This window comes from Panthera onca, chromosome E3 (genome assembly GCF_046562875.1).
Source record: "Panthera onca isolate mPanOnc1 chromosome E3, mPanOnc1 haplotype 2, whole genome shotgun sequence".
Classification (NCBI taxonomy): Eukaryota; Metazoa; Chordata; class Mammalia; order Carnivora; family Felidae; genus Panthera; species Panthera onca.
The window spans coordinates 3,502,678-3,521,122 of NC_138354.1; the positions used below are offsets into that span (position 1 = coordinate 3,502,678).

The window sequence follows — 18,445 nt, forward strand, 5'->3', positions numbered from 1 at the left end:
CTCGTTCCTTCTCGTGGCTGTGGAGTATCCCGCTGTGTGCACACGCGTTTTCTCTCTCTGCATCCGCTGACGCACACTTGGGTTGTCACCGCCGTTTGGGTTTTGGGAGAAGAGCCGCCGTGAATAATGGCACACGGGGATTTTCCAGCGGCGCTGAGCTGACGCCGAGCCCCGGTGGGCAGGAGGCCGCGGGCGGGGCCCGGGCCCCTTGTCTCGCTCCCCTCTCCGGGAGGGGTCCCCGCCCCAGCTCTTCCCTCCAGGCCAGTCCTGCCACCCGCCTCGTCCCTCACGCACCTGCGCCCCATGCTGTCTCCCCACCTCGCCCGGCCTCAGCCTCCTGGACCCGTCGCCCCCAGGAAAGGGAGGCTCTAGCCACCGAGCCCAGGCTCCAGGGCCATCTGGCCCCACGCACACGCTCTGGAGAGCCAGCTGTCTTGCCGAGGGCACGTGCAGGACGTACCGAGAAGGGCTTTAAAGTCCCCAAGCGGACTTATATGCAGTGTGTGTTCTTCTCCAGAAAGCTCTCCGACACCCCCCGCAGAAAGAGTTCCACGTTTCTCCCTCTGTGCCCGGGGCCTTGGGCGCTCGGCGAATACCTCTGCCTTCCCTTGTCACATGGGACTGGCCTGGCTTCCTCTTCACGGGACCACGACCAACTGTCTCAAGATGCTCCTCGTCCTGAGCTTAGGACCAAAGGGGACCTGAACGCCTTTACTGTCCTGCAAACAGAGGCCCCCAAACTCCCATGAGGATGAGGCAGGAGAGCAACTTCAGGGACTCCTGGCACCGGGAGGTGCCCACATCAGCTGCCATGAAGTGGATGGAATTCGTGTCTCAGGGCGGGCGGGAGTAAGTGGGGGGCAGGGCTAATCCATGATGCCTCATCCTGAAGCAAAGCGACGAGTGACGGCGGCATCTGCCCCTGACTGCCGTGACCCCCGTACCTTTGCTGCCCGAGGCACCCTCTTGCGGTGGCCATGCTTCTCCACGGAGCACTCTTCCTGACACAGGGGAGGGGAGGGCAGCGAGGCAGGGTGCAGGAGCGAACCCTTGGGAAGCGGGCAGCCGGGGTGCTGGGAGGCCACCCCTTCCCTCCCCCGGGCAGACAGCGGGGATAGGGACCAGACGAGCCCCCTAAGTGCCAAGGTCCAGGCTCTGCGCCAGGGGATTCCCCTCGGAGCCACACGTGAAAACCCCCAGGCACGTGGCCCCACAGGTCTGCTCTCCCCGCGCGACCTCGGATGGCTGACGGCAGGGAGGGAGGTTGTGTGTTTGCTGCTTCCACCATAATGTGGGTTCCAGCCTCCCGAGGACACAACACAGAGGCAGAGAGGGCGGGCAGACACCAGGAGAGGGGGTGCCGTGCACCCCGGAGGAGAAAGGGTGAGACTTGCCTGCCTGTGTCGGAGGGAGACGGGCACTGACCAGGGTTTGGGCCCTAAGGTTCGGGACTCGGGAAGGAGCAGGACCACAACCCCAGGTGATGAAATGGGAGGGCGTTTGGTATTTCGGGGGAGAAGACAGGGAAGCAGGCTTCTCGGTGCTCATGTTAGCTGCCCTGGGGCCGCAGGGGAGTCCATCCCTTGTACCTGGCTGTGTGACCACAGGCAAGTCACTTAACCACTCTGGGCCCAGCCTTGAGGTATCACGGAGCAGAGGGGAACACTGTGAGCTAAGACTAAGGCGACTTGGGTCCTCATGCTGGTTCTGCCCCTGACTCATCTGTCCCGCCCACAGGATGAATGTGCGAAATGTGACGGACAGGGCCGGTCAGTATTTGTGAACAGATGATTGAGACCCTGGGTCAGACACTCGACTTGCCAGGCCTCATCTGCAAAGCAATGTTTTGAGTCAAAAGGTCTCAGTCTAGCCCAAATGTATAATATTCAAGTCTGTTTCATTTCACGGAGACAAGGGATTTTGAGGAAATTTCTCATTGAGATTGATTTCTGAGTCTGGGCACTACAAATCGATAAAGATAATACATCAGCAGGGACTCCAGTTTGCAGGAGATAAAAACCCAAGGCATACAGGCTTAAGCTGAAAGAATCATTTATTAACTCACGTAACAGAAAACAGCTGCAGAGCCCGGATACGGGTTCAGGCATGGCTGGATCCAGCATCCTAACAAGCTGGATGCTGTCCCCTGTTGGTTCCACTCTCCTGTTTGCTCCTGTCTTGGGCAGGCTTCTCATCTCAGTGGCCCTGCAGCTCCAGGGAGCAGGAAGGGAGTTTGCCTTCAATAGCGCCCACAGGGGAAACCCACTGGCTCTCCCGAGCCTGCCTTTATGACCCATCTGCATACCAGACGCTGTGGCCAATGGCCTGAGGTCCGCAAAGCCGGCGATGTCATCCGTACCCGAAGCACAGGGACCGAAGGGGAGGGAGGATCCCCAGGGGAATGGGTGCTCACTCTAGCAGGGTGCATAGCACTGGTGGCAGAGTTTGCCAAGCGGCCAGAACTCTCCCTGGGAGAGGTACAGAGCCCCGTCTGGGGATGCCGTGGCATGGCTGCTGTTCCCGTCGTCCCTAGTAGAATCTCCAGGCCCCTCTCTGTGTCCTCGGTTCTGGAAAGGAGCCCACATCCTGGCCTCCGAGACACGTGGCACTCAAGGATGGGCCCCCACTTGCGGGATCAGGCTGCCCTCCTGCCCTGGGCCAGGGCCGGGCACATGAGCCCCTGCCTGTATTTCCAGGCCTCCCAGGCCACTCTCCCCTGGAGCGAACACCAGCTCTGCCTCCCACAATCCCTGCTCTCGCCTCCCGTCCCCGGGAAGACCCCAGCCTTCCTACAGCCCGGGCTCGGGGCTTGCACCTCGGGGGAGTAGCTGCCTCCCCGTCTCTGCGGGCAGACCCCGTGTTCCCCACCCTGTCCCAGAACATGCTGCACACACAGCCCCCTGCACTTCCCATCTGCGTTGTGTTTGTGCACCCCACGGAGCGGAGAACCCGTCCGATTCACCCCAACGTCCTCAGGACACTGCCTGGAACACAGCAGTACTCTAGAGCACTGTGGGCGGGCAGGGGGGGCACGGGGGGCGTGGGGGTGGTGGGAACCAGCAGCCCAGGTCAGAGGCACGGACACCAGAGACAAATGACAGCAGGCGGAGCCCCAGAGGGCGGAGACCCCGGGTCAGGGACACGCGTGGAGGTCCCAGAGGGAGGCTTCCCCTGGGAAGCCCCAGCTCCCGTTTGCCCCGCGGCCGCTGTTCGTTCAGGGAGGACAGAAGCCCAGGAGCCCCGACACCATGAGGGCTTCTCACAAAACTCAGCAGAGCAGACCTGACTGGCCCCAAACCAAGCCCAGGGCTTTCCATTCAGATCCCCTTCCACTCTGATCAAGAAGTGATCCCATCATGAACGCTTGGGGTTGACCCGTGGGGCCGGAGCACCTGCTCCCCCTGTGACGGTGGGGGTCGTGGAAGCAGAGGACCCTCCCGCTCCTGCAGCCAGGAAAGGGGGATGACGGCACTCGTTCTCACAGCGTGGGGACCCCTCAGCCCATCGGCACCTGCCCCGACCCGCCAGCCCAGCAGCCCCCGCTCAGCTCTGCTGTTGTCTGCTGCAGCCCGTCCCTGCCGCTGGCGGGCTCTAACCGAGCCGCCTTATTTGGGAGGCAGGGGGTGTTGCGAGAGCCCCTGTGGATTGGGGTTAGATTTCCTGAGGCCTCTGTCACAGGGTCATGGTGAAGATCCGGTGAGGCTGAAGAACGAGAGGTTCCTGGCCTGGCGCCCTGGTCCAGGGACGCATGGACAGCTGTCGTTCCACCTGCCCTTCAGGGGTGGGGCAAGGTGAGCCGCTCCTGACCGCCTCTAGCTCTGCCTCCCCTCTGAGCCTCGGCCCAGTTTCGTTTTGTTCTTAATGTTTATTTTTGAGAGACAGAGAGACAGAGCGCAAGGGGGGGTGGGAGAGCAGAAATAAAGGGGACACAGAATCCCAAGCAGGCTCCAGGCTCCGAGCTGTCAGCACAGAGTCCGACACGGGGTTGAACCCACGAACCCCGAGATCATGACCTGAGTCGAAGTCAGATGCTCAACCGACTGAGCCACCCAGGCGCCCCTCCGCCCAGTTTTAAAGACAGAACGCAGTCCCTCTCCAAACTCACGCGAGCCCATCTAGAGCGCCGAGCTGGTCATGGCAGAGGAGAGAACACCCAGTGGGACCCTGACGGGGAGATGTCGGCCGGGAGCAGTTCTGGCCCAGAAAGTGACTGAGGCAGCCAAGTGCTCGGCCTGGGCCTGAGCTGACGGCCCGGGCACACCTGATGCTCAGGGCCTGGCCGTGGGCCCGGAGACTGCGGTCTGGCTCCAGGACCACGGGGCACGCTGCAGAGGCCACAGAGGCCGGGCGGACCCTGTGACCCGGGTGTGCGGTCGGATGGCCCCATCGGGGCTCCAGCCATCACCAGACACGCAGGAGGAGGAGAGCCCTGGGCGCCTGGGGCGAGGCGGGCTGCCGTGGAGGGGAGGGGTGCGTGTGCAGGAGCCTCTCAGGGAAGCAGCCCTGCTCCGGGGGAGGAAACACAAGGTCAGCCTCACCTTTCACTTCCTGCCATGAAAAGCTGCCATCATAGAGATCGCCGTGCAGAGATGTTGGCGGGTCACTGCTTCCAAGGGCTTCTGGGCAGGGTGGGCTCGGGAGCTCAGGCCCCACGGCGTCCTGCAGGGGGAAAGCCACCCGTCTCTTTTGCATATGGGCATCGGGCTCACGAGGGGTCCAGCCACCAGGCCCAGGACCCTCCCCTGGCCTGACCACGGTGTTACTGGCCCCGGACAGAGGCTTCTCTGCCAGGGTCCAAGAGCAAAGTCAAAACCCTGCAGAGCTTTGAGCAGCCCCTCTGGCCTTCGGGAGCTGCCCCGTGTCACAGAGGAGAGCAGGAGGGCACGCGTGTGGGGGAGCACGCGAGGCAGGTCCTTGGGTGGTTACTACTCCGGTCTCTGTTTTCCATCCTGTAAAATGGGATGACCCCAGTGCCCGAAGCACCGCCCGCTCCCAAGGCCCTCCCGCTGCTGGGGGACAAGAGATGAAAGGGAAGGCCCGGGTGGTGCCTGGGGGTGGGGGCTGCTCTGCGACACAGCTGGGCTATTGGCACTAGCTCAGCGGGGGCCCAGCTGGGACATTCATCCGAACCTTCAAGTCTCCTCTTGGGCCTCCTGTTCCGTTGCCTCGACTGTGGAGGGCCCAGCACTGGTTTTCCCAGCCTCCCCATCCCCGTGGACTTGCAGACGGGCCCGGCACACCGAAGGCCCGAGGCAGAGCCGTCCGCGTGGGGTCGGGGCCGCCGGGCCGGTGCAGCCCCCGTGTCCCAGTGCCCCGGCACAGAGGCCACATGCGCTCCCAAGTCTGGCTGCTCCGTCTCCTTCCCTGCGTGAGCGCCCCGGCACCTTCCTGCGGACGTGCGCGAATTAACCTACGTGTGCCGCCCGCCCATCCACGGAGGCTGAATGGAGCCCACACGTGCTCCCGCTCGGGACAGGCTAGGAGACCCCTCCACGCCCGCTGAGCCCTCAGACGCTCGGAGTGCACTTGTCCTCTCTGCCCCGCCGGTCCAGCCGATGTCGCAGGGTCTCTGGGCCCAGCCCCCTCCCAGCCTCCCGAGGCTTCTCCAGATCTTGCCCTTTGCATCGGGGTCTGGAAGGCGTGGCTCCAGACCGGGTCTGGGATTGCATCGGTAGCCCCCTCCTGGGGCCGGAAGCAGCGGGGACTCCAGAATTTCCACACAGGAGAGGCTTGGGGGCTGCAAGCTGGTTCAAAGGAGCTGGGACTCGTGGTTTTGGCCAGGTCACGCGTGGATCTGGTGAATGGTGTGTTTGTGCGAGGGGTTTGGGGGAGCGGGCAAGCGGGGCTCACTGCTGCATGGGTGACGCCTCCCCTGAACGAGGCCGGTGGTACCGATGGGGCAGGCCCGGGCCCGGTCCAGCTGGCAGGGGACCTTCGCAAACAACCTCTCGGGTTCTTCCTGCTGTTCTGCCGACGGGGGATGCTGGCATGGGGCGCTGGGTGCGGGACCTCACGGTCTCAAACAAACCCTCTGTGAACACTGCTGCCAGTCTTTTAAAACCTCTCTGGTTCTCTCCTTGGGGGAAAACGCTAGAAGCAGAACCCCTGGCTCAAAGGACATGAGCGATTTTTGCTTGGAGGAACCTAAACACACTGACACCCCGCTTAGTGGTGACCAGGATGTGGGTCTCATGGCCTCTCTGGGTCCACATTTAGGTCCTGCCTCGTCTGTTAGGAGAAAATCTATGTCACTGTTGTTCAGTCCTCAGGCCTGTAAGTCACTGCTCTGCCATTAACTGCCCGTGACTGTAGGCGGTGCCGTTTCGCACCGGCTTCCTGTTCTCGGGCTGACGTGTGAGGGCTCCGTTTACATTAGGGATGTCACGTTCCACCCTGCTGGTGGCCCACGCTTTCCCTTTTCTGTTGTTCGTTGCTGATTTCCCTGTGTTCCAGTTGTGTGTCAGGCCCCTGGACGTGCTGGACCACCGCTTGCATCCAGGAGCCCCGCGTGTAGCTAGACTGTCTTCCAGATTTTCACGGTTTCATTTTTCCCAGACGCCCCCTAACGCCTCCAGAATCGGCCTTGGTGCCTGGTCAAAGTGAGCTTCTCAGTGGTCGGTTTTCGGAGACGTCGCTCCGATCCCACCATCTCCGCGTGACCTCTCCTCCCGATGCCCTGGTGCCACCGTCCCCTCGCCCGCCCCCCCTTTATTACGCGTTCTTCCTGTTTAGTGGCGCTCATCCTGTTTTTTGTCCTACAGAACTTCTCAGCCATTCTTAGGAACTTTGCCATCATTTTGACAAATTCTGCCGGGTTTTTGCGGAACGTGTGTCACATTCCAAACGGATATAAAAGTGCCCCGAGGAGTCACGAAGCTCACCCTCCCTCGGCAGACCTTTCTCCCCCTCGCCACCCCCCTCCCTCCCTGGAGTGGCCCTGCCCTTGGCTGCACCCTGGGAGTCACCTGGACTGGGTCCGGGCAGGGTGATCTCTGGGAGCCCTGACACCCCAGCAGCTTGTCTTCACTGTACCCACGGCAGCCAGAGTCCCAGGCCCACCTGGCTGTCCAGGCACCGCAGTTGTCCCTCTGGGAAAAAGAAGGACTGGCAAGGTTCTGTCTCCAAAAGCGGGAGTCAGGACTTTCTCCTGGGCCCGGTGGGAAGCGCCCACGAGAGGTCAGGTCAGCAGTGCCCCGTGTGGGGCCTTTGACTGAAACAGGACACCTTTTGCTGAAGAGGGAAAACAGAGGGTCCCACACTGCAGTCATTGGGTTGTTTCAGGTGCCATCGGGTGGCTTTGAGCCTGTGTGTCGCGTCACAAGACTGAAGGGAATCTGGGAACGACTGCCTTGCTCCTTTTCAGAGCACGAGAGACTTAGCTGCGAACCACCTTTCTTGTCAGCTTTTAATTACTGCTGGCTGGATTGGGAGCCCAATCTCGCGGCTCCTCGCTGCTGTGGCTCCCCCTAGCGGCAGACAGAGCTGGTCTCGAACCCCAGGGGACAGGCGGAGGCTCTGAGCGCCCCTGGCCTCCGACGGTTGTGCGGCCAAGAGTCAGCAGTACTCGTGCAGAGGTCTCGTCTCACGGGCCCACGGTATCTCGTCCTCGTGCAGCGGGATCTCCAGGTTACTACTCGTGGAACGCAGGCTCATGACGGCATGGAAACCACGGGCAGCTTCGGCGGCCGGTCTGCCAGTCGGCCAGGCCGTGTGTAGGTGGAGGCACGGCTTGCACGCGGGCTGTCATGACCTGTGGCCTGGGCGTCAGCTGCGGCACGAGACCTGCCGCGCGCCAGGCAGGGTCGCTGTCGTGGCTCTCAGATGAGCAGCAGGTGCTCAGAGCTCCTCACCTGGCCTGGAGGCGGCTCCGTAGGCTCCTTCTCACCCTCTGGGGCTCCCGTGATGCACAAACACCTGATGAGCCATTGCCTCCGAGTCCAGACTGGAGAGTCCCCACCAAGGGGCCTCCCCCAGTGTCTCCGTGCCTGACGCTGGCAGACTGGGCAGATGTTGATGAGGACATTAAGAGCTTGCCCCTCCCCTCCCCAGGCGAGGGAGAGTTGCAAGGTACGGTCCTGGCCCTCTGCCACCTCCTCCAGGCAGTCTTCAGCATCCCTTTTCCCAGGAAACCCTGTCCAGAGGCCATGAGGGGAGTGAGATGACCGAGCCAGGCAGCCGTGTTAACTATAAAGCCACTGCAAGCACACAGGGGCTAGGGTACTGAGCAGGGGAGGGGAGGGCTGAGCCAGGAGGGCCGTGAGGACCAAGCTGGCTGTGCAGTGAGAAGCTCCCCGGGACAGAGGGCAGGAAAGGAGTCTCCTAGAGCCTGGGCAGGGCTGCAGTCCCGCGAGGGACACGGACTGTGTCCACAGGTGTGACCGAAAGCCCTTCAGCAGGGACTTGTGGAAGCCTCCAGAATCCCCATGTCCACCCCACCCTCCACACCCCTGCGTGGGTGATCCTTCCCCAACCCACCCTCATCCCATCACTTTTGTGTTTCAACCGCTCAGTGGGTCCCCACTGTCTGTAGGGGGAAAATAAAATCTGCTCCTGAGACAGGCCCCTGGGACCCCTCCGGCCACAGTGAGCATCTCCTGGCCCCCCAATCCTGGACGCCTCTCTCCCGTGCCACGGGCTCCCTATGCAGCTCCCCGCCTTGGATTGCTGCCTTTCCTAGCAGACGTGAGGCCCAGGAGATGTTGGTAGATAAATGACATTTCTAATAACCTAATTTCCATCAATGAGGAAGGTTATGGAGAATATTTGAATGCCTAATGCTGTATCTGGAAAGGATCCCAAACATCGTGCAATCCGGAGTCCAAGTCCTCGGCCGGCTTCTCGGGAGATTTGTCTGATTACCATATTGGCGATGGGTTGAGACTTCTCGGCCGAGCGCCCACTCGCTCGGCAGCTCCAGAGGCCACTGAAGGGGGAAAGGCCCAGGCAGGCCCTGCCCTTGGGCAGCACACACTCTGGGCAGAGAGATGGCCTGGCCTGTGACCTCTGACGGGGCGTGGCTGTTCAGGGTCAAGCCTTACTGGCTGCGCGGTCTTCACGCCTTACAGAGACTGGCGTGCTTGCTGGGTGCAGAGACGACGGGTCCTCCCCTGGGGGGGAGGGAGGCATCGTCCCCACACGGTGGATTTGAAAGAGCTCCAACCCTAGAGTCTCTCCCCGGAGCCCGGGGCCTTGCCCGTGCCTCTCCTTCCCGGCCAAGCTCTTCCTGAATTCAAGAACCTTCTCCCTTTTGTTTGTTGTGTCACCGCTGAGCAGGGAAGCCTGCGGCACACCCAGCAGCAGACGGGTCAGCTTTGCGCGCCCCCGTGCCCCCACCGCCCGCTCCGCCGCGGCACCGACGCGGGGCCTTGCTTCCTCGGGATTTGCACTTGTGCCCTCTGCCCACTGGCTCAGAAGCATTTCTCAGACATCCTATCCTTTCTTTTAAACATCGTATCGTTTCGTTCAAAAACGTCCCCAGCACGTATCCCTAAAAGAACTCCTTAAACACATACATATATGCATACGTATATAGTGTGTGTGTGTGTGTGTGTGTGTGTGTGTATAACCATGAAGCCATTATCAGATCTAGAAAAATTAATAACACCTTCACATGATCAAGTATGCAGTCAGCACACAGGCTCCTGGGGGATTAGCTCCTCTCCGCCTTCAGCTCCTTCCTCCACTTCGAAACTCAGCAGCTTCAGCCCCTTTTGCTGTTGGAAATTCTAAGGCTGCTTCCAGCTCTGCCCTTGACCTGCTCTGACTGAGGCCGTCTCCAGCTCGGTCTCGGTGGCACCCTGGCTCCCGGCTCCGCCTTGGCCCTCTCTTTGGTGCCGTTCACTCCATTCTGTAGGTCCCCTCTCTCAGGACAGTCACCTTCCTTCCCACATCCTCAGGGGCCACACGGTTCCCGAGTCTACACCTGTGTGTGGCCCCGGGAGCAATGCCTCCATCCATCCCCAAATCCCACGCGGCCCCTCGGGTGATGGCCTTGGTTCCTCCCAGTCCTCGATCCCCATGACCCGTCGGCCAGTCGCCATTTGTTGACTCGCGGTCCCCGACATCAAAGACACTCTGTCACTTTCTCCTTTGTTGTGGCCACCGCCCTCGTTCACCTGCCTGTGGCGTCATAGCAGTCGCCCAGCTGGTCCTCACGGCCAGTGCCCTCCCCGGGTGCAGCCCTGTCATCCCCAAGAGTACGACTGTGGCCACGGTGCTCCCTGCCCGCTCACAAAGCCTTTCCGGAAAGACGTCTGATGGCTAAAGCCGACTTGGCCCCACCTGACTCTTCTCACCAGTCTTCAAGTCCTTCTCCACGAAGCCCTCCTTGCCTCCTCGCCTCTGGCCCAGGCGTGGTGGGGGGCCCCCTGCATGCCCCACAGCTCACAGCCTGCAGCTCACCCTGGAGGGAGGAACGGACATCTGTGTCCTGCGTGAGGTGCACCTGCTGCCTGGGGACAGATGCCCCAAGTTTCATCCCGAGGCCCCAGGCCTCTCTTGTGCCTTGACCTCCCCAGCACGTGCCTTGTAGTCGTTCGATGACTAGCTGATCGTGGGCTCTCACCTCCCCGGCTTGTTTGGGGCAGGCCAGCATCCCTGAGGCCACACCTGGAACAGGACGCTCTGGGCTCAGATTCCAGCCTGCCCTTGTCAGAACGCTGTCTCACTTCCCTTCCTGTAAAGCAGGAAGGTCTGCGCCGGCCTCCCTGGTGGCGGGGAGGAGGGCGTCCGTAGGCCTGCAGCTGCCCCGCCCCCGCTGTCAGAGCTGGGGTGAGGGGCAGCCCAGCTTGTGCAGGGCGGAGGCTTACTTCCGCGTGTCCCTGCTGGCGACCTGATCCCCAGCCTCACTCCGACACGGACTTCTTCAACTGGTTCCTTTGATCTGGAGCTTTGCCTGGAGGCCACCTGGCATCTGGCACAGCGGGTCCCAGCATTGGGACGTGGGACAAGAGTAGGAACTGGGGGGAGATACCCCGCGACCCTGCCTGCAGTGTCCTTTGTCTTGGCTCAAACTTGCCACGTCCCAGTGGGTGTGGGGCTCAGAGGTTACCTTCATTTTGCAGGTGAGAAAAACGGAAGCACCCAAGCTTCCGGAGAATTCTCCAGCAATGCTCAGCTGGTCAGTGGTGGCAGGACACATCAGTGTAGCCACCTCATCCAAGGAAGCTATTTTTCTTAGAAAACAAGGCCCTCTGGAATCAAAATCAGAACATGGGGTTTCAAAAATAGAGAAAACCACGGGAGCGCCTGGGTGGCTCGGCTGATGAAGCGTCCAACTTCGGCTCAGGTCCCGATCTCACGTGAGGTTCACATCGGGCTCACTGCTGTCGGCACGGAGCCCACTTCAGATCCTCTGTCCTCCTCTCTGTGACCCTCCCCTGTTTGTGCTCTCTCTCCCCCCCCCAAAAAAAAAAAATTTAAAAAAAAAAAAAGATTTATCCATTCTTTAAAAAAAATGAGAGCACCATGAATAAAGCCAGTCTCTGGCAGCCTCATCCCCTGGGGCTTCCTGCATCGTGTCACCTGCCTCTCCAGACTTCCCGGGCCCCCCATTGCCTGCCTGGGCACATGCGTACTTCTCCGTCCCTCGACCCTCACAGGGGTCCCCGGTGGCCAGAACCTGGTGGCTGTTCCCAATGTACCTGACGGGTGCAGGGTTACATCACGGAGACAAGCTCGGGAGGCTGGTGGCCGGGGACATTCCTCATTATACACGACACGACTCATTATATATGACAAAGCTGGCAGGCGAGGACCCCCTTCCCATCCCTGCCCTTTCTGTATTGACTCAGAGCAGGGTCTGCAAACCAGGCCCAGGGGCCGAATCCAGCCAGTGCCCGTTTTTATATAAAGTTTTATTGAGACGCCCATTCGTTTGCTTACTGCCTGCGGCTGCTTTTGCCATTCAGAGGCAGAATTGAGTTGTTGCAACAGAGACCTGTGTCCCTCAAAACTTAAAATGCTGTCTGGCCCTTCACAGAAAGCTTCCCAAAGCCCTTACCTAGGCAACACAGCCTTCTGGTTATGCAGACCCAAGTTCAAATCCAGCCCCCTCTGGGCCAAACAAATTAACCCCTTCAGGCTCAGTTTTCGAAGGTGTGACGTGAGGATAAACATCCTTCCTCTCACTTGAGTTTGGCGAACACAGTCCGCATAGGATGCGGGCTGTGGTTTGCGTTACACAGACCGCCAGCGGTTATAACGCAGTCGGGGCCTGGCAGGGCCTGGGTCTTGCTCTGGCGGGACGGTCACTGCGTAGGCGAGGAGAAAAGCCCAGCAGCAGGTGCCAGTGCACAGCTGGCTTGTCCGAGCGGCTTTCACCCCTGCATCTCCTGCCGGCAGGTGGTGGCAGTCAGTATCGGCGACGGCATCGGTGATGGCGGAAAGCGGGGAGCGCCACGGGATGGAATCAGATGTTCGGCGCTCACCTGGATCACTGAAATAGCGGTGACAGAGCCACGTGTGCGATTATGGGTTTGAAACTCTCAGGCCTCAACCTCCCTGCCTGTTGCAACAACTGTTTTTTATTTTTTTTATTAAAAAAAAGTTTTTAAAATGTTTATTTATTTTGAGAGGGAGAGAGAATGTGTGGACAGGGGAGGGGCAGAGAGAGAGAGGGAGACAGAGAATCCCACGCAGGCTCCGCACCATCAGCACGGAGCCCGATGTAGGGCTCAAACTCACAGACCGTGAGATCATAACCTGAGCCGAAATTAAGAGATGCTGAACCGACCGAGCCACCCAGGCGCCCCGAAGCAACTTTTTAAGCCACGGTTTGTGAAAGCAGCATCTTGGGATTGCAGCTGCCACGTGATCCCAGATCAGCCCGCATCCCAAGCCGGGGAAGATTAAGTGTCCTCGGCACACCTTTGCTGCCCTGTCCCCTGCTTGAGTCCCCTGCCTGGGCCCCGCTCCTCCTTGCCACACGTCCAAGCTCGCTCGGTCATGACTCAGAGCCTTCCCGATCTCACCCTCGCCCTTGATCTGGAGGCACCGGTAGCAGAACCCCTCAAACCCCCCCAAGCTCCAGACTCTTCCGTAGTGCCTGAGGCACATCTATCGATCAGAAGGCCCGGAGCGGTGTTCCTCTGCACCCTCGCGGTGCCAAGCCCAGAGCTGGGTCTGGACCAGTTATGAACACGCGTTGGACATAACAGGAGTTCTCGCTTGAACACCATGAAATCCCACATTTATGAGCAGCGCTACACCAGATTCGAGCCCGTCTGGCAGAGCCCAGGATGTGCAGAGTCTGGGCCTTCCTGCCTGTTGGGTGTATTGGTTAGCTCCTGCTGCGTAACAAATTTTCCCTGTGCAGCTGCTTCAAACACACCTGTGCCGCTTCACAGTGTGTGGGGCCCAGGAATCCAGGCACAGCTTAGCTGCGTCCCCCACTTTGGGTCTCTCCCAAGGTGCCAGCCAGGGCCGCTGTCTCATCCAAAGGTTGGACCGGGAAAGGGCCCATCTGTAAGCTGGTGTAGTCGTTGGCAGGACTGTGTCTCGTGGGCTGTTGGACGGAGGCCTTGATGAGCCTCTCCGTGGGGCATCTCCCGACATGGCCGCTGGCTTCGTCAGAGCGGGTACGGGAGGGGGCAGGGCAGAGGGCCGGCAGGAGGGGCACGAGCTATGGAGAGACAGTCTCCTGCAAGCTCATCACGGTGCCACTGGCCACCGTGTCTGCCATGTTCCGTGGTCGGAAGCAAGTGTTCCCAAGAGGAGATGACATAAGGGAGGGTGCGGGGAGCAGAAGGCGGGTCCTCGGAGTGTCTCCGTGATCCAAGGTACCGGCGTCCAGGGCTGTGGAAGGCAGAGTGCCCAGGACATGCCTGTGCGGCTCCTGGTTCATGAGGAGGAAAGACGGACGTTTCCGTGAGGAAAGACGGACGTTTAAACGCGTCAGCACGTGGTGACGTAATTACCGACAGTCCCAACGGGGACACAGGCCAAGCAGGACCAATGTGCCATTCGCACCCACTGGGCCATTCACCAGTCGGTGAGGGCGGGGGAATGAGCTCGGAGCGAGACACCGTGTTCAGGCCGCCTTACAGAGCGCCTCCTCCTTGCTGGCCGCTGATCTGTACCCTCTCAAGACTTAGCTCATTGCGTCTCTGAAACCCACTGAGTCTGGTATTTTCTCCTATTTTACAAAAGAAACTGAGGCTCCAGGAGACTGAACTGTGTCCGAGGTCCCGCAGGCTGAGCCTGGATCCTAAAACTCACCATCCAGGGCTTTTCCCACAACCTCCGGCCTGCAGCCTCTGTAGCCTGGAGTCCATGGCATTGATTACTTTGAAAAATAGGTTTTCTGTGACCAGTTTCCTGATTTTTCTTGTTAAGCTTCCTTAGAATTGTGTTTGTTCTGGCTCAGCAGTGAGGTGATTGGAGCAAAGACAGACATTTGAGCTGGAGGGCAGAGCGCCAGCCTGAGTGACAAGGCGCTGGGCCGAGGCGGCCGCCCCAGGACCCCAGGAACGTGGCCTTGAATCCCCTGCCCACCCCCAGGCATGGTGCTGGGAGCCGAGCTGCCCGGCTTAGAGTGAGGGGCGAGTGGAGACCTGGGGCCGGGCCCTGCTCTCTCCGGCCCCAGCCTCCCCTGCATGAATGGCAGCGACGAGCCCCCGCCTCTGCGGGCCATGAGGGTGAAGTGAGCCCGGACGCCAAGCTTCAATGCCGCCCTCAACGCCGTCGTCATGCCCCTCGTGGGCTGCTAGGATTCCAGCAGCCGTCAGACTAGATGAGAGCACTCTACAGAAGACCCTGCAGATTTCTAGAGACAGGGGGCTGGAGGTTGAGGAAGGGGCAATCCTAGTCTTCTCTGTTTATCACGGATTTATAAAACACCGTCTTCTCACTTTGAACTGTCTGTTGCAGGCTTTTAAAAAAAACTACCGTGTGATGTCGCACCGAATGGTCGTTGACAGACCCTGAGTTTCTCGAGGCAGGGCTGGCGGCCTCGTGGGGCACCGCGGGCATCGGGCTTTATGTTCGGTGACGGCAGTGATTCTCCTGTCTTTCTCCTGTGAACTGTACCCCTGCCCAGAAGGGAACGAAGCCTTTGTGTCTGCAGGCCCGGCTCACCTTTTGAGATTCTGCTCCTTCCCGACTTCCCTGCTCTGAGTCATTGCTCTGTCTCCAGTTCTGACTTGGCCCCCGCTGAGCTGAAGAGCCATGATCTGTTTAAGCCTCCTTTATGTATTGCGAAGGCCCCGGAGGTTAGATAATTACCCCGAGCTGGAGCCTGTCTCCAGGTATCCTGGCTTAGGGGAACAGATGTGCTGGCCAAGTGTGCTGAGAAGGTAAACTACATTAGAGAATTCTGTTTCCTATTTACTTCGACAGGAAATCAGGAAGAGTGTTTGGCCAGAAAGGGGTTGATGTAATTAAAGTGAACTGAGAAATGTGTAATTTTTTTTTATTATATAAAGAAATACTTAACCTCGTTATATTAAAATGTTAACAATGATCCTCAAAGTAACAGTTAAAAGTTTGCTCTACCCAAATAATGAATCACTGGGTTACAAAAAATGAAAGTAGAAACCTAACATGGCCTAGCATGATCTAGCATGGCCTATCATAGCCTAGAATTATCTAGCGTGGTCTAGCATGGCCTAGTTTAACCTATCATGGCCTACCATGGCCTAGCATGATCTAGCATAACTTAGCATAGCCTAGCATAGCCTAGCATGATCTAGCATAACTTAGCATAGCCTAGAATGGCCCAGCATGGCCTAGCATAGCTTATCATGGCCTAGCATGGCTTAGCATGGTTCGGCATGAATAGACACCTGGTGTGGCCCCAGGTAGCACTGGCATCTGATGACCATCTGTCTGATGTGACCCCAGCAGGTACCCTGCCTTGTCACCTCCGTACCCTCGCCCTTCCCATTCCTGTCTCTTACTTCGCCCGTGCTTCCCTGGCCCGTTGTCCCATGTTAAATCTGCCCCATTTTTGAAGGATACTCTGTTTCCAGGAAAGAGCCTGTGTCCCCCAGCCAGAAGTGACTTCTCGTGGCCCTTGGAACCTGCCCTCACGTTACACCCTGTATCATGATTATTGTGACCTGTCTCTTGTTACACCTGTTTCCGCATCCTTGTATCCACCTACCCCTCAGCGCCAAGCCTAAGGCCCGTTGACATTCAGGAAATTTCCAGCACATTGTGCCATGGCAACAAATAACTACAGACTCCGCGTGGCTGAAACACCAGTGGCAACTTCTCTCGTGCACCTTCCCCATCCTTCAAGGCCAGCTCTTTCTCTCCAGCTTCCTGTCGTCTTCTTTTGAAGACACAGACTGAGGGGTCAATCCCCGTGCATCTGGCCAGGGAACCCTCTGGAAGCTTCTGCTGGGAGGTGGCCTATGTCACCCCTACCCACATGTCACTACCGCTCCCCTGTCATCGACCAAACTAGAGTCAGAGGCGGAGGGTCTGCAGGGTCCCTGCAAGAGAGAGACTTCCACGGGCCAGACGGATGACCCTCCCATGGGAGGGGACGATGTTTTGGTAGAGGGTGGAGGGTCTGTAGCTCAGGACTGTTAAGTGACCAGGTCATTCTGGTGATCCAGTGGGCCTGGAGCCAGGTGGCCATGAGCCAGCACTCTCTGCTTCCCAGCAAATTAAGACTGAGCCAGAGACAGCCATTTTGTTCCAGTGGCCGTTTGTTTCCCAGTGACTGACGGCTGGTGGCCACGTCGGGGGCAGCGAGTCCGCCTAGGGGGTTGAGTAAGCTGCCCGTCCTGCTCTGTGGGGCTTGCCTGCCAGCGTGCAGCCCCCAGCACCCAACCTGCAGGGCCTCCCTACACAACCAGCCAAAAGCCCGGGAGATTCCAGAAATCTCCAGGCGCGGGGTGCCTCTAGAAGCTCGCGCTGTCTCTGGCGGCTCCGTGGCTGCCAAGGACTGGCTCACAGCTGTGTGGCGGCATCGTCAGCCCCGACATGAGACGTGCGGAGAGAACCTCCACTCTGCACCTTCACCTTTGTGAGCCCCTCTTCGGTGCTGTTTGCAGGCGATCCGCTATCAGCAAATGCCAGAGTGCGCTGCGCTAAATTGCTTCTAAAAACTGATTTCACGCATGGTCCCAAAGCATTCTATACACCACGGGGGCGAAGGGGGGAGAGCCATCAGACAAGGGCTCATCAGAGGCTCCATCAGTTCCCTCCGAACATGCTCCATGCCAAACCAGAACTGCATCTGGGGCCGTACACAAGGGGACCTTCCCCAGTCAGGTCGTCCTGCCGGGACGGAGACCCAGAAGCTTCCGGGAGCCTGAAAAGTAGGTCTCGAAACCGACACGCTCTGCTCTGTGTTTACACACATTTCTCTCTCTTCCCTGCCTGTGTCATCATCAAAAAAACCCTCACTCCCTGCGGCATTTTTACGGCACAAAAGCTCTGTGCGACAGGACAGCTGGTGGGCACATCGGAGCATCTCAGCTTGGGGACGGCAGTTCGTGTGGCTCAGCCGCCCCGCACGCGACCGGCGGGTCTTGTCCAGGCACGTGGCCCCTGAATTCCAGGAGCCGCCTCGAGCCTGCAGAAGCACCGGTTTCTGTGGACCTCCGTGTCCGGAGAAGGGTCGTGGGACCAGGGTTTGAAAAGGAAACCTTGGGGTCGGAGGTCGGGGGAGACCACGCACAGACGGTTCTAACCGACTACCGGGGTAATGGCCGTGCTCAATTTCGCCTTTCACGTTTTAATTGTACAACAGTAATTTTGCGATAGAGTTGCCGATGGCAAACATGCAAAAGACATTAACTTTATTTATGTTTTGGATTATTAATGTGGCTGTTAAAATTCCTCCAGTTAGTTTTGATTGAATTGTTTTTTTGTGTGATTCTGTTGTTTAATGGAGCGGTAAATAAGAATTTCTGATAATGAGGCCAAGCATCTGTCACAACAACCTGGTGTGGGTTATTAACATTTCCATTAACGGCAGGGTGGGCAGCGATAATACGGGAACCACACAGTTAGAACAAAATAAATAGTCGGTGTCAGGCTGAGTGGGTGTTAATTACTATTTGATTCTACACTGGGCGGGGGGTGGGGGGAGAGGGGAAGGGGTGACTCTCGAAGGTCGTTCTCTCCCGAGAGCCAGCGTGCTGGGCTGTCGCCCTCGGACAGCGGCTGTTGCGTGGTCTCCGTGCGTGGCCGGGAACGTGCTTGAGTCGGAAGGCAGTGCTCGTGGGCCCGCGGGCCGAGCCCCCCCAGACGGCTCCCAGGGCTCTGGGGTCCAGCCCAGCACAGCCCTGTTGGGGTGCACACAGGCGGGAGAAGGGAAGGACTCCCGGGAGGCAGAGAGGAGTGCGTCCCGCACAGATGCCCGGCGAGGAATGCAGAGACGGAGCGGAGACGTGTCCTGTGTGTGCACACGTGCTCTCGGTGCCATCCCAGCTTCCCCAGGGCCGCCTGCCGGGCCACGGCCATGGTGTCCTCTCCGCCTCTCCGGGCA

The 18,445-nt window shown here is 59.2% G+C and overlaps 1 protein-coding gene across 2 annotated transcripts in view; it reads left to right on the forward strand.

Moving 5' to 3' along the window:
• Positions 1 to 18,445, forward strand: part of SDK1 (sidekick cell adhesion molecule 1) — an 882,012-nt gene that overhangs the window by 822,375 nt on the left and 41,192 nt on the right. The window lies entirely within an intron of this gene.